The sequence below is a fragment of the Ascaphus truei genome, chromosome 1 (genome assembly GCF_040206685.1).
Source record: "Ascaphus truei isolate aAscTru1 chromosome 1, aAscTru1.hap1, whole genome shotgun sequence".
Lineage (NCBI taxonomy): Eukaryota > Metazoa > Chordata > Amphibia > Anura > Ascaphidae > Ascaphus > Ascaphus truei.
Window position 1 is genome coordinate 81,252,305 of NC_134483.1, and position 14,731 is coordinate 81,267,035.

Below are 14,731 nucleotides of genomic sequence, written 5' to 3' on the forward strand. Positions count from 1 at the left end.
CACTTCCTCTTTTGAAACAGACTCTCACACATACCTTATTGAGCTCTGCACTTTGGCAACAAAGTATCACAAACAGATCTGTTGTTATGTTCCAAAGAGCAGACTGCTGATGTAATGTTACATATCACCTGCAGCATTTCTATTGCAGTCTGCAGCATAGAGTCATTAGGCACACAATCAGGATTTTGACAGATTTATAGCAGGTGCACCAAACGTTTGCCAGCTCAGGCAAGAATATAAAATTATACATAAACAAATAAGAAAAGAAAAAAAACAAGGAGGAATGTAGTATTGGTGCTTTAAAAGTATAAATAAATAAATTTAAAGATACTTATACTAGTCTATTTATTTAATACAGTGGCAATCATCTAGCATGTCATTGCTATCAGTTCGCTTTTTGTCTTTTAGCCCTTTTTAGCTTCTCCAGAAAAAATAAACCTAAAAGGAAGTTTTGCTCATGCAAGTTATAGGAAGTGTCTCTAAAATAACTGTGGGCATGAGCAAACCTGGGCTATTTTCAGGTCCCAGTTCTCGAGATACCAACCAGTTACGTACCAACATTACGTTCTGGTTTCGCTCTGATTTTAAAATGGATGTTCAATAGGAAACAGCAATAAATGAGGTTTTGGCTTTCTATTGGCTTGTAGGGCCCGTGAGATTTAACCCTTTGAGCGCTGAAAGGATCGTGGTGCCTGAGTGCCCCGGCCCCTTCGGCAAGGTGCCGTCATGGGTCCACTGTAAAGTGCAGTCATATGACCACGGAAGTCCAATTTGGAGAAAGCGGAAGAGGAGGGACTCTCTTATTCCATTTTTTCACTGGTTAAATCGTGTCATGTGCTCCATGGGAACGCAGGAAGTGATGTAGCCCGGAAAAGACCCCATCCCTTGGAGCGTGACGTCATCACTCTGTCATGGGGCCTCCAGAGGGCAAGTCTCCATGATGTAGTGACTATGTTCTGGGGCACTGGGCAATGGGGTTAAACCACCATTTTGTTTCCAATGGAAGACCGGAACGCTGGTGCCTTCACCAGTAGGTATCTCGCAAAAGGCGGGGTCTTCAAGAAAAAGATTGGTTCAGCCCCGGGGACCCCCTCGGTTCCCTGCCTGGAAAAAAAAATAGCGGGTAACATTTTTTTTTTTTAAAGCAGCTGAAATTGCTGCTTTCAAATGACAATCCAAGCGCTTTTTATTTACATTTTTTTTTTACACAGGATTGAAATAGGGGGTCTTTGGAGTAAAATAATAGCATGTTGTTGTATAGCGCTGCTAGTTTCACGTAGCACTTTTACAGAGACATTTTTCAGGCATAGTTCCCTGCCTCATGGAGCTTACAATCTAGGTTGTTGGTGCCTGAGTCCAAGTGACTTGCCCAAGGTCACAAGGAGCCGACACCAGGAGTTGAACCAGGTTCCCCTGCTTCAAACTCAGTGCCAGTCCCTGTTTACTCACTGAGCCGCTCCTTCTCCACAGAATCGGGATCACAGAAGGGCCACATTTCAAAGCTACTACGTCCTGCGGACCAATAGGAAGCTTTAACATCATCAGATCCGGCATCTTATTGGGGTCTGTATCTCCCGAAGCAGGGGGAGCTGAAATGAATGGGGTTCATCTCCGGGGACCCCCCTGCTTCAATCCTGATGAGAAAAAACAAAACAACAATGCTTCGATTGCCTCTTTACTCACAAGACTACTACTCATTCAGGTTCAGATAGAATTAATCAAGCTTTAATTAAATAGATAAAAAAACAGGAAATAATTTCATTGTAAGCAATCTTGCACACAGCTAAGTGCTGGTCAATCAATGAAGAAGTGAGACATCTAACGTATTTTAGCAGTTCAGTGGTTGGAAATGTAAGTTCTTTTTCTGGAAAAAAAATCTTTTTTCTAAATATTTTAGCAAACATTCTATGTGGTGAATATATAAAGAGGGGAATTATTATTCTTTTTTTGCAGGGCTCGTTCCTTTTTCGAATGCAGAACAAACGTGGGAATTTAGCTTCCTTTCTCAAGCAGCACTGCAGTTATTTGTACTCAGAAAAGCTGAAGGAGACATAAAAAGGGACCTGCCTGCTGTTTGTGAAAGCTCAGAGCATTTTACTGGACAGACAAAAAATTCATATCGAAGTGCATACGTTGTTAAGTCTGTTTGCAGCCAGATTTGTGAGTGTGAGGGATCCTGACCAACATCCTATGTATGTATTGGGACGTGTCCACCTGTTTGAGTGTCTTTAGCACAGTCTTCTAGGATCTAGGGTAAGAAATCAAATCGGATTTGGTACTTGAATTTATATTTAAAAAAACAGCGGTGCATAATAAATAAACACATAAGTGAAGCAAGGACAAATCCTGGCTCTTCTTAGCGCTCTGGGTAAACAGATCCTTTAACCCTAACTACCCCAGACAAATACTCTGCTTACTGGTTAAACATACACAGGTATATAACTGCACCGGAGAATTAACACAGGCTTCCTGGCCTTCCCACATGTCTACCAGCAGGCAGCTTGCCTTTCTCTCAGGCTGTGAGGGAACCAGCACTAGGGTCCGGTGCGTCTTATTAGTAACCATGCACCTGCTGTGTTGCTTGCTGGGAATTGTAGTTTTTTTTCCCTCAAATAAACTTAGGAAGGGAAAAGGCTGTGTAAGATTATGGGTCCTAACTTCCTTCCCCCTCATTTTTCCCTGGATACTGTCACAGTATGTATATCTATATTTATATAGTGCCATCCGAGTACATAGAGCTTAACAGCAGTAATACACGTGACATAATAATTTAACATATGATGGGAATAAGCATTTCAGACATGAAAGTAACATTAGGGAAAAGGAGTCCCTGCCCCGCAGAGCTTACAACCTAAGTGGTAAGTAGGAAGAACTTACAGAGACATCATGCCTTGTTGATCCAATGCAGAGCAGCTTTTTAAAAATTTAAAGGTCAGACGGAAAATCATTTTGTGTTTACTGATACTTTTAATGGATCAACAAGTGTTATTTTAAAATATAGTACGCATATCAACTGCCCGTTTGCAGAAAATAATTGTGAAGCCTTAAAAACCTCATACTCCTCTAGAAAGAACTCTTAAGTAGCCCCATGTACCCCTCACTAAGGGGAGAATGACTGGGGGGAGTGATGGAGGCCCCGAGGATAGAGTTACATTTATTGAAGTGGTCAGAGCAGGGGGTTGACCTTAGGAGGGTATAAGAGCCCAAGGGGGAAGTACTCGTCTTCTTTCCTTCTGGTGGCTACGAGGATCATCAAGTCGCCGAAGAGGTCTGCCCTCTCTGATGTTTCTTCTTCTGACTCTGGGTCAAGGGAAGGGAGCCCCGATCCGCTGTCAGAGCAGCAGCTTCTTGCAACCCTCTGTGCAAGGTCTGCTTACTTTGAAGCGAAGTGGCTGCGGGGCATGTCGGAAGCGACCCCTGCGGCCGATCACACGACCGCTCCGGCATAGATGGAGGCAGAAGGGGCTGTGAAGAGGGATGTTCTGGCTGGGTTGAGGCTGTTCCCCCTGATAGATCACCAGTGTGATGACCCACAAGTGGAGCAGCCGGAGGAGGGCCAAGCCTGCTTAGTGCCAGTCCTTTGGTAGCTCCACCAGGCGGGAAAAAAAGAAATCTGCGGAGCACCCCAGTAAAGTGGAGGCATGATCCAGGCCTGCATAAAGCTTTGAGGAGCATGGGAGGAAGGGGAGTCTAAGGGGGGCTGATTATCCTTTTAGGGGGTCATTTTATGGGTCTGGAGCATCTGAGGGAGGAAGGGGTGGATAGTGAGGAGCTAAGGCTGAGTTGAGGGGAGGGAATGTGAAAAGGAAGATTGGTAGGTGGGAGTCGCAGCGCTTTAGCAGTTACATTCGCTCAGGCTTGGATGTGTGCTAAAAACCTGTCAACATGGCGTTCTATCATCTAGGTAATTTTCCTGGCAGAGTATGAGAATGAGGTGACATCCATTGGGCCGAAAACGGGGCAGCTCGTAGGCCATACGGAAAGCAGTTGAGGATAGCAGGTGTGGTGGTTGAGGTAATGTGGTTGGGTCTTCGGCATATGTGTTGGGCTCAGACGCTTCGGGAGCTGTTAAGGATGTCCACTGACGATGCTTCCTTCTCCAGTCCTGACCCTACGCAGGACTACGAACTGGGCAATCCGGATCAGCCTGCGCGGTCTAAGGTCGGTGCTTTTACAACCCCACCTCAGCCACGCGGTCCGACCCAGGTTTGTGGCGAGCACAACCGTGACAGTCTGTTTGGTTGGGCAGTTATGTGACCAAGGGGTTAACCCGAGACCTCTTCACGTCATGGTGTTCTACTGCATTGTTGCTACCTGCAAAAGAATGTTATTTTGGAATTCATTCCTCTACAACCCTGCCCTATCGTCCTCTCTTGATCTACATGCCCCTCTTTCTCTCTGCCGTTTTCGCTCTTTTTCACCCAGACCCTGGCTAAATATCCACACGCGCATGCTGCGTTCCTGCACTCGTTCATCTGAACGCCTCTGGAGGAAATCTCTCACTCTAGCAGACTTCCATCATACAAATTTATGCTATCCTGTTTCAAGTCTGCCCTATCCCAGGCTAAACAAACCTACTTTTCTTCACTAATCAACATGCACAAGTCTAACCCACGCCGACTCTTCTCTGTCTTTGACTCCCTACTCAGACCACCCTCTGCTACCAGTACCTGTCTTTCTTTCTCCATCTCACCTAAGGACTTTGCTGACTATTTCAAGGAAAAGGTGGAATTCATAAGTCAGAACGTACCCTCTGTATCCTCCTCCCATCCTACACCTCTTCCTAACTCTCCTCCTGTCTTGACTCTTTATCCGCTGTCACAGAGGAGGACATGTCGCTGCTGATCTCCTCTTCTCCCTCTACCACTTTCCCTCTTGACCCCATTCCCTCCCATCTCCTAAAACTCTTGCTCCTACTATAATCCCTACGCTCACAAACATTTTTAACTTTTCCCTCTACTCTGGTACCTTTCCCTCCTCCTTCCAACATGCAACTATTATAGCATAACTAAAATACAGCAAGCTTGACCCTACTTGTTTTTCTAACTATCAGCCTGTCTCCCTCCTGCCTTTTGCCTCTAAACTCCTTGAACGTCTTGCATTCTCTCGCTTCCTCCATTTTCTCACCTCCAATTCCCTCCTAGACCCTCTACAATAGCCCTCACTAAAATAACTAATGACCTCTATGCTGCCAAAGACAGAGGTCATTACACTCGGCTCTTTTACTTGACCTCTATGCAGCATTTGATACTGTGGACCACCCTCTTCTCCTTCACATTCTCCATACTCTTGGTATCTGTAATAAAGCTCTATCCTGGATCTCCTTCTACCTCTCCCATCGTACTTTCAGTGTCTTCTGCTAACACCTCCCCTCCTCTATTGATCTCTTTGTGGTGTACCCCAGGGCTCTGTCCTGGGTCCTCTTCTCTTTACACACTCTCTCTAGGTGACCTAAACACATTTGTTGGGTTCAAATATCACCTCTATACTGATGACACACAAATTTACTTTTCAACCCCTGACCTTAGACCTGCTGTACAGACCACAGTTTCTGAATGTCCCTTCGCTATATCATCCTAGATGGCCCTCCGCCGACTTAAACTTAACATGGCAAAAACAGAGCGTCTCATATTTCCACCCAAATTTGGCCCTACTACCTCCTTCTACATTCCTGTTGGAAGTACTATCATAAAACCAGTAGCACAAGCACGCTGCCTAGAGGTCACACTCGATTCGTCTCTCGCATTCTCCCCTCACATCCAAAAAGTAGCTAAAACATGCAGTTTTTTTCCACCGCAATATTACAAAGATACGCCCTTTCCTCTGTTGCTCCACGGCTAAAACTCTGACTCAGGCCCTCATTCTCTCCGTCTCGATTACTGCAACCTCCTGCTATCTGGCCTTCCTGCCTCTCACCTGTCTCTCCTACAATCTATCCTTAACGCTGCTGCCAGAATCACTCTACCCTTTCCTAAATCTTTCTCATCGTCTCCCCTGCAGAAATCACTCTCCTGGCTTCCTATCAAATCCTGGATCACAAATTAAATTCTCCTCCTCACTTTTAAAGCTTTACACTCTTCTGCTGCTCCTTACATCACAGCCCTAATTTCTTGCTCTACACTATTCCTACTTTTGCGTTCTGCTCAAGGATGTCTTTCTTCTCTCTACCCTTTTTGTGTCTAAAGCCCTCTGCCGCTTTAAACCTTTCTCACTGACTGCCCCACACCTCTAGAATGCCTTCCCTTCAATATCCGACTAGCATACTCTCTATCCACCTTTAAGACTCATTTTAAAACACACCTCCTTATCGAAGCATACGAGTAGCTCTGTGGCAGATACTTTACACCTCATACATCGACCGTGGCCCCTTGCACATGCACTTACCAGAACGCCCTCCTACTGTCTCTGTATGTTTTTCCTACTTACCAATTAGATTGTGAGTTCTTCGGGCAGGGACTCCTTTTCCTAAATGTTACTTTTCTGTCTAAAGCATTTCTCCCCTTTGTGTTATTTGTATTATTTGTTATTTATATGATTGTCACGTGTATTACTGCTGTGAAGCACTATGTACATTAATGGCACTATATAAATAAAGATATTCATACATACATAGATGCATTACGTCAATTAACATTCTAAGTATTGCAGCGGACATTACATAAACATAATATCAGAGACAAAGAAGATCTATAGTTTATAAACACTCTGCCTCATAGCACATGATGGTCCCTCTTCAAGATAAGCATCACATGTATTATATACATAAATTACTGTACATAAAATTCATTCTCTTTCTAGCACTTTCTGGGAGAAATCACAGTGGATGTGTTCCTTAAAGCACAAGTGCCATTTACTTTGTACATTTGTGAGAAGTTACACAATATGTATTACTGCTTTTGGACATATTAACCTCTAGTGCCTGGTACTGGGCTTGAAGCTACAGCAGCGGGTCTCAATCTGGCCCCCCCAAAAGCATTTGTTTCACCTTTAGCAATACTATTTTTTTTCCAAAGCATCGAGTAAGATGACCTAGGCCCGGGGGTTGGATCACTAAAAAGTCCCATTTTAAAAGATTTCATAAAATAGATATCCATACTATGACTCTAAATTCCTCTTGTAAGTCTTCTGGGCCCTAAGTTTGGAAATACTGTTCTATAGTATGCAATCTACAGATTTGAATTTCACCATGAAGTATTGTCTCTTCTGAACAAACAAAAGAAACTTAAAAAAAGAGAACATTTTAATTGGGCAATATCAGACTATAGCAGCTGCTTCAGTCCCATAAAGGGGCCTACTTCACCGTTATATGTACATACTTAATCAAACAGGATGCTTTGTTTCTTATGTAACCAATAATGTTGTTAGCAGCTGATCATTGTCTTCCAGTTAGTGCAACTAATGTAGCCCAAAACAAACAACATCATTATGAACAGTCGGTAAAATTAACATGTCTATCTAAAGTAAAATCTGCACTGGCTCCCATCATACCGAGTGATCTGTGGACTACAGATCTTCGCGACGAGGAGGTGTGTCGGAGGCGTGGCTGATGACGTCACTGAGCTGGTTCGACCTCATTGGGATGAACCGCTTACATGACACGGCCGTCGCTGGACAAAGACAAAAAATGTTGTCTCGTGAAAAACCAGCCGCGCCATCGCTCACGTCCGTGCGCTCTATGGATCTTCCCAAAGACTCAATGTGCTTCATCGCGGCGCACGCGCGATAAGCATTTATGCGACCATACATTTATTATCATTTTAACGATATTCAACCTTTTAGAAGAACTAACAATAGTTACTTTGTCACTGAACCATTCTTGATCATTACTTCTTCTCAGCCTCACAACTGTGAGCCTTTGTTTCTGTTCTCCTTAGTTTTGTGTCATATTTTGGAATCCCATAAATAACCAAACAGGCCATGCATGTCACAAAACAAAAAACTAAGGGAAAGCATACATCTGTGAAAATATATATAAAAATAGAGGGTAAACACAGATACCCAGCAAACTCTAAAAAAAAAAAAAAAATTACCACACATACGTCAAGGACACACATATGTTGTCTATATGCAGACCAGGGAGAGACAGAGAAACAGTTCCTTTGCCTGCCTTTTAACCCCCTTTCTAGACTCAGCTAGGCTTGTTAGTAGTCCTACCCCCCTCCAGACAGGGATTAACCACTGCCTGGCCGACACGAACAGCTCTAGCCATTATAAACAGGCTTGCCCCTGTTACACCCAATCTTTTTTTTTTAAAGTATGGCGTTACAGACAGCACTCCCAAGATATAGTATAAAGTATATACTGACTGGTGCACGGAAACGGCAGGAGGGACCCTTGATCCTCACAAAATTTTAAAGCAACAGAGGTAATGTCCCCAGCACTCAATGTGAATAGAACTAACAAAGCACTGGAATATGCCAAAAAATATAAATTGTTTTGAAAAATATACAATCTAGGATATACAATTTGATAGATGCTACAACTACCCTAGGGAAAATCTATAAATACACAAGCCAATAACTGGCGTGATGGGAAGGGAGGAAGGTAGGGGAGGGAAAAAACAAGGGGAATAAAGTATTGACAATAAACTGCCTGATGGCAAAAGATGAAGTGGATGTGATGAAACGAATGGGGGGCAACGTTTTGGGGCAGGATGCCCCTTCCTCAGGCCCGTTCCCACAGATCCTTTAAAAAGGAACCTGTGGTACTTCTCTTAATGCCATACAAGCAAGCTGCTCTAGAGAATGGTGACACATCTTCACATCCACTCCATCTTTTGCCGTTAGGCAGTTTATTGTCACTAGCTTCTTCCCCTTGTTTTTCCCCTCCCCTAACTCCCTCCCATCACGCCAGTTATTGCTTGTGCATATATAGATTTTCCCTAGGATAGTTGTAGCATCCTTCAAATTGTATATCCTAGATTGTATATTTTTCAATACAATTGATATATTTTGGCATATTCCGGTGCTTTTTTCGTTTTATTCACATTGAGTGCTGGGGACATTACCTCTGTTGCTTTAACCAATCTTTTTATTTCCAGTCCATGGCAGCAGGTACCATAGAGTTGGGTATCATGGTAGCTTAGTTTTGTAAAATATAAACCAAGGAGTTTTGCCAAAATTTGGCTTCGTCAGGGAAACATGCCCTCCCACCCTCTTACCTCCTTTATATACCCCATATCATGACGTCATTGGCGCAACGAGTGTCCTGTGATCGTTACTGCTCTCTACAATGAATGAAAAATGTGTAAATACAAACAAATGCCAATGATACAACAATAATTAAGGAGACATAATAGGGAAGGATATAAACACTGTAAACCCATCTTACAAAATATATTCACACCTCAAAAGCTAAAATCAATTAAAATATATTTTTTATAGTCATTAATATAATAATCTTTTCAAACATAATTTACATAAACCTATCATAAAAATAATATGAGATCTTAAAAAATCCAATATAGATATTCAGTTAAAAAAAAGGTGAATATATAAAAAATATCTAAACATATAACTTATACATATATGGGGAAGACATACAGAGTCTTAGCAAGCTCAAAAACTTCTCTCACTAATTTCTCCATTTCCCCCTTTCCTCTCTCTGACCATCACCTCATCTCATTTTCTCTCTCTCGCTTCTCCGTCTCCATCTCGCCCTTGTTTCTTCAGAAACCTGCGCTCTATTAACCTTCCAGCTTTTGATTCCACTTTACGCTTCTCCCTTTCCTCTCTCAGCCCTGCTTCAGACCCTGACAACCTGGTCAGGAACTACAACTCTGCCTTATCTTACGCTCTTGATCTACATGCCCCGCTTTCTCTCTGCCGTCCACGCACCCTTTTAACCACAGACCCTGGCTAAACTCCCACACACGCATGCTGCGTTCCTCCACTCGTTCCTCTGAACACCTCTGGAGGAAATCTCATACACTTGCAGACTTCCTTCACTACAAATTTATGCTGTCCTGTTTCAACACTGCCATCTCTCAGGCTAAACAAACCTACTTTTCATCACTAATCAACACGCACAAGTCTAACCCACGCCAACTCTTCTCTGTCTTTGACTCTCTACTCAAACCACCCACGGCTGCCTCCTCTTCCTCCATCTCACCTCAGGATTTTGCTGACTTTTTAAAGGAAAAGGTGGAATCCATACGTCAGAACATCCCTTCTGTTGCCTCCTCCCATCCCACACCGCTTCCTAACGCTCCTCCTGCCTTCCTTGGCTCTTTTTCCGCTGTCTCGGAGGAGGATGTGTCACTGCTGATCTCCTCTTCTCCCTCTACCACCTGCTCCCATGATCCCCTTCCCTCCCATCTCCTAAAACCTCTTGCTCCTTCTATAAGTCCTACGCTCACAAACATTTTTAACTCCTCCCTCTACTCTGGTACATTTCCCTCCTCCTTCAAGCATGCAACAGTTTTGCAACATGCAAAAATCTGTCTCAGCGTCTCCCCTGCTGAAATCACTCTCCTGGCTTCCTATCAAATCCTGCATCTCCCGCTCAATTTTCCTCCTAACTTTTAAAGCTTTACACTCTACTGCCCCTCCTTACATCTCAGCCCTAATTTCTCGCTATGCACTATTCCGACTCTTGCGTTCTGCTCAAGGATGTCTTCTCTCTATCTCCTTTGTATCTTAAGTCCTCTCCTGCCTTAAACCTTGCTCACTGACTGCCCCACACCTCTGGAATGCCCTTCCACTCAATACCAGACTAGCACCCTCTCTATCCACCTTTAAGACCCACCTTAAGACACACTTGCTTAAAGAAGCATATGAGTAGCACCGTGGCTAATACTATACACATGATACATAAAGCTTGGCCCCCTGCAGATGCACTTAGCCGAATGCCCTCCTACTGTCTCTGAACGTTCTTCCTACCTACCAATTAGATAGTAAGCTCTTCGGAGCAGGGACTCCTCTTCCGAAATGTTAGTTTTATGTCTGAAGCACTTATTCCCATGACCTGTTATTTGTATTATTTGTTATTTATATGATTGTCACGTGTATTAATGCTGTGAAGCGCTATGTACATTAATGCTGCTATATAAATAAAGACATACATACTAATTATTATTATCATCATCATCATCAACTTTATTTATATGTAACCCTGATTCCCCCCCCCCCCAGACTCTACAGTGATGTCTAGGGTGCATGAGGGCAGATTACATGCGGTGTGGTGCGTACCTGTTAGGAACAGGAGGGCCTGAGCTTCCCGCGGTGTTGTGGGGGAGCCAGGACCGGGCTTCTGGGGTGATAGCCTCCATGATCTCTTAGTGGTGCAGCGCCTCCATCTTCTATACTCCCAGGGTAATGGGACAGGACCGGTATAGAAGAACCCCTCGGGTCCCAGGGTTATACTCTCCAAGTCACACACAGTCTTTACGGGCGAAGAATAGTCTCTTTATTTGACAGAGCAACAATATCCCAACGATAAGGCTTCCAGCAGCCACAACACAATCACCAGGACGGCGTATACACAGTTCACCTCCGCCCAAATACTTCCTCCTCTCCTTCCCTCCAAGTCACTCTTCCGACAGGATGGTCTGAGCTAGGGCTTCAATACCCCGTGGCCCACCCCCGAGGTTAACCTCGAGGTGGGTCTTGAATTCTCCCCCCATCACCCCTGGCAGTGGGGTGAGGGCATTGGTCCACCAGTCTATAATTCTATCAGCTCTACCTATAGACGCTGATCGTTTCAGTTCCTCTCTCTCTCTTCCGGCACTCTGCTCCGGGAAGCCCGCAGCCTCCTGATACTCCTCGGACCGGTCCGCAGGATTCGTGGCTCACGGCATAATAACCAGCAACTCTAGACTCTCGATATACTGTTCACTCGAACTCTTCCTAAACTACTCTCTCGAATGAAGAACCAGCAACCAAAGAAGAACACTAACACAAGACGCCACTCACCGGAGTGGGCTGCTAAATATAGAGCTAGCCCCGCCCCTCCTGGTGTCAGCAGAACCTCCCCTCTTGCTCACGCCTGCAGCAGAGTCCAGGCCTGCGTCTACCACTCAGGGTAGGGCTATGAAGGGGGAAAACCCATGATGATTACTGGCGCCTGATCTTAACAGGGCTTATCACAGTAGAAGGAAGATAGGTATAGCCTGGGCTGTTTACAGGGGGCTACATATATATAGCACTTCACAGTTACAAAAAGGAAAAATGAAGAAAACATTGAAGGTTATAAAAGAGATCAAACACAAGGAAAGATATAATACAGGATGGGACTCTACTGTAGCTATTAAATTCCGGACAGGTTGTGGTTCATTAATTAAATGCCTGGGTGAACGGGTAGGTCTTAAGCCTATTATTATAGATTTTCAGAGAGGGCCTTTTGAACTGTACGAGGCAGACTGTTCCAAAATATAGGAGCAGCATAGCTAAAAGCCCAAGCCCCAAAGGAACTCAAGGAGATTCTGGGAACTGTTAGGAGTCCTTCATCTGCAGATCAAAGTGAACAAATGGGAGTGTAGGGAACTAGAAGCTCTCTCAGAAAGCTGGGACCCTGGTGATGTAGGGCTTTGAATGTCAGCAAGCCAATCTTGAAATAAAATTGCCATTTTACAGGCAGCCAGTGCAGAGAACGGAAAACATGTGTCATGTGGCAACAACAGGTCTGGTTAGTTACCAGCCTGACCGCAGCATTCTGCACCAGCTCTGTATCCCGAAAGCTCCAGCTAGAGTGCATTGCAGTAGTCCAGGCTTGAAGACACAAAGGCATGGACAAGCCTAGTAAGACCCTCTGGGGGGCATCAAGTGCTTAATCCTGGCTATGTTCTTTAGGTGGAAGAATGAAGATTTGATCACGGCTGACACCTGATGTTTAAGCAGCGGCGGAATTCCAGATCCGCTGCCCCATGGTACTTACCTGGTGCCACCTCCTCCGTGAGGCCACCCTCCGTCTTCTTCAAAATTGCAGCATCAAATGACACTGTGGACATCACCAACGCAACGTCATGGCGTCGCGTTTCCATGGAAGCGAGAAGCCGAGTGACATCGCAGCATCATTTGACGCTTCACTTTTACACCGAAACCACCGGGATCCCTAGCACTAGATGGGACAAAGTTGTTGATTAAAATGAGGTTTATTTTGGCAAGCCAGCAGACAAAACAAAGATGCACAAAACAAGATACAATACCAACTGGGGGCCTGGGTAGTAGACTCTAGCCTTGCTAGGTGCAGGGGTCTGCTTCAAGAAAACTTGCCCTGTCCGCTGCTCGTCCAGGATATCAGAGTGCTGATCACACAGCAGCCACTCTGGCATGTATCTCCAACTGGTCACATTCAAGATCCAAACTCCTTCACAGAATGTCTCTCAGGTAGTCTAGTGCTCTGATCAGCAGCACCCTTATATAGCCCTCAGTGGCTATCCTTTACATGGGACAGGGTCTGCTGGCCAACCAAAGCAAGGATTGAGGTGGTGCCACCATAGCCAGAGGAGGGGGCGTGCGAAGGCACTCAAGACCTCTCACTGGGTAGGAGCCACAGAGTCTGCAAGGAACAAAGGCTCCCCTTCCTGAAAGCCCATCTCCAGACCTGATTGTCCACTCTTCCCCCCTCACCAAATGTCTTGATAAGTTTGTCTCAATCCTGCATTCCTATTTAAATGCTTAGGCTAAGTTAATTGCCCAGTCTGCTATCTTAGAAATTATTATATACAATCCACATGTACAGGGCTGACCCTCTCAAATACATTGCAGTGCTTACACAGATCACAAAACACTTTACATCATGTTGCTTGCTCAACTAGACTGGGGGATTGCATTAACAGGGAATAAAGTGCTTTACATACAATATTTACAGACATAGGACATTTTATGTCATACATTGGTTATATTCCCTATTTCTTCCCCAGACATAAAGTACATTAGGCCGAAATAAGCCTTACATAGGTGGCCAAGTTACATGAATTTAGGGGTAGCTAGCTGGGCTTCACCTAAGTTTTGTGATGCCAGCTACCCCTACCGTCACATGGGAGATAGGCATTTTAAATGTGCAATTAGACTCTTGATCAGCCTGAATAAGCCCCAAAATGTCCACGGTAATATGAGATGTTAGGTGGTACCTCTGCAGTATCTTTTATCATCAGGCATGCCAAATACATTAACTCTAATCATATAAAAATGATTTCCCTTCTCCCGGGTCTTGGTCTATTCTCAAGACTAGCAAGCATTGCTAGGTAGTGTCTGTACATCAACAGAGCGGCAAATCAAATTGTTTCAAATGCGGGGCACTTAATGTAGGCTGATTAGCACCTGGTCCCTATAAGCACATAATTAATAAAATTTCTTAAATTAAGAACAGTCATTAATCCAGCTCTAAATCGCAAATTTAGACAGGTGCTATATAACATGTGTACGCCCATGTTGAGCTCATTTAATTAAATTAGAAATATACATGCCTCTGCTCTGCCTGTTGGGTTGTTATACTAATTTCCCCCGCGCAAACGGTGTTTTGTGAACGTTTGTAGCCCATTCTAGATGGTTCCCATAGTTTAAACAAGACAAATTTAAACAGTGGCAGGATAATAAAAAAAAACAAAAAAAACAGCTCTAAAATAAAAAAAAGTGACTGCAAGAGGAAATAGAGACTGACAGAGAAAGGGAGTGGCGCAGAAAGAGAGAGAGAGAGAGAGAGAGGAGGAGGGGACAGACAGGTCTGGGACCTGAAAGAAAAAATGATAGAAAGGCAGCTAGCGCTGAGAGGGGAGGAGAAACAAGAGAGG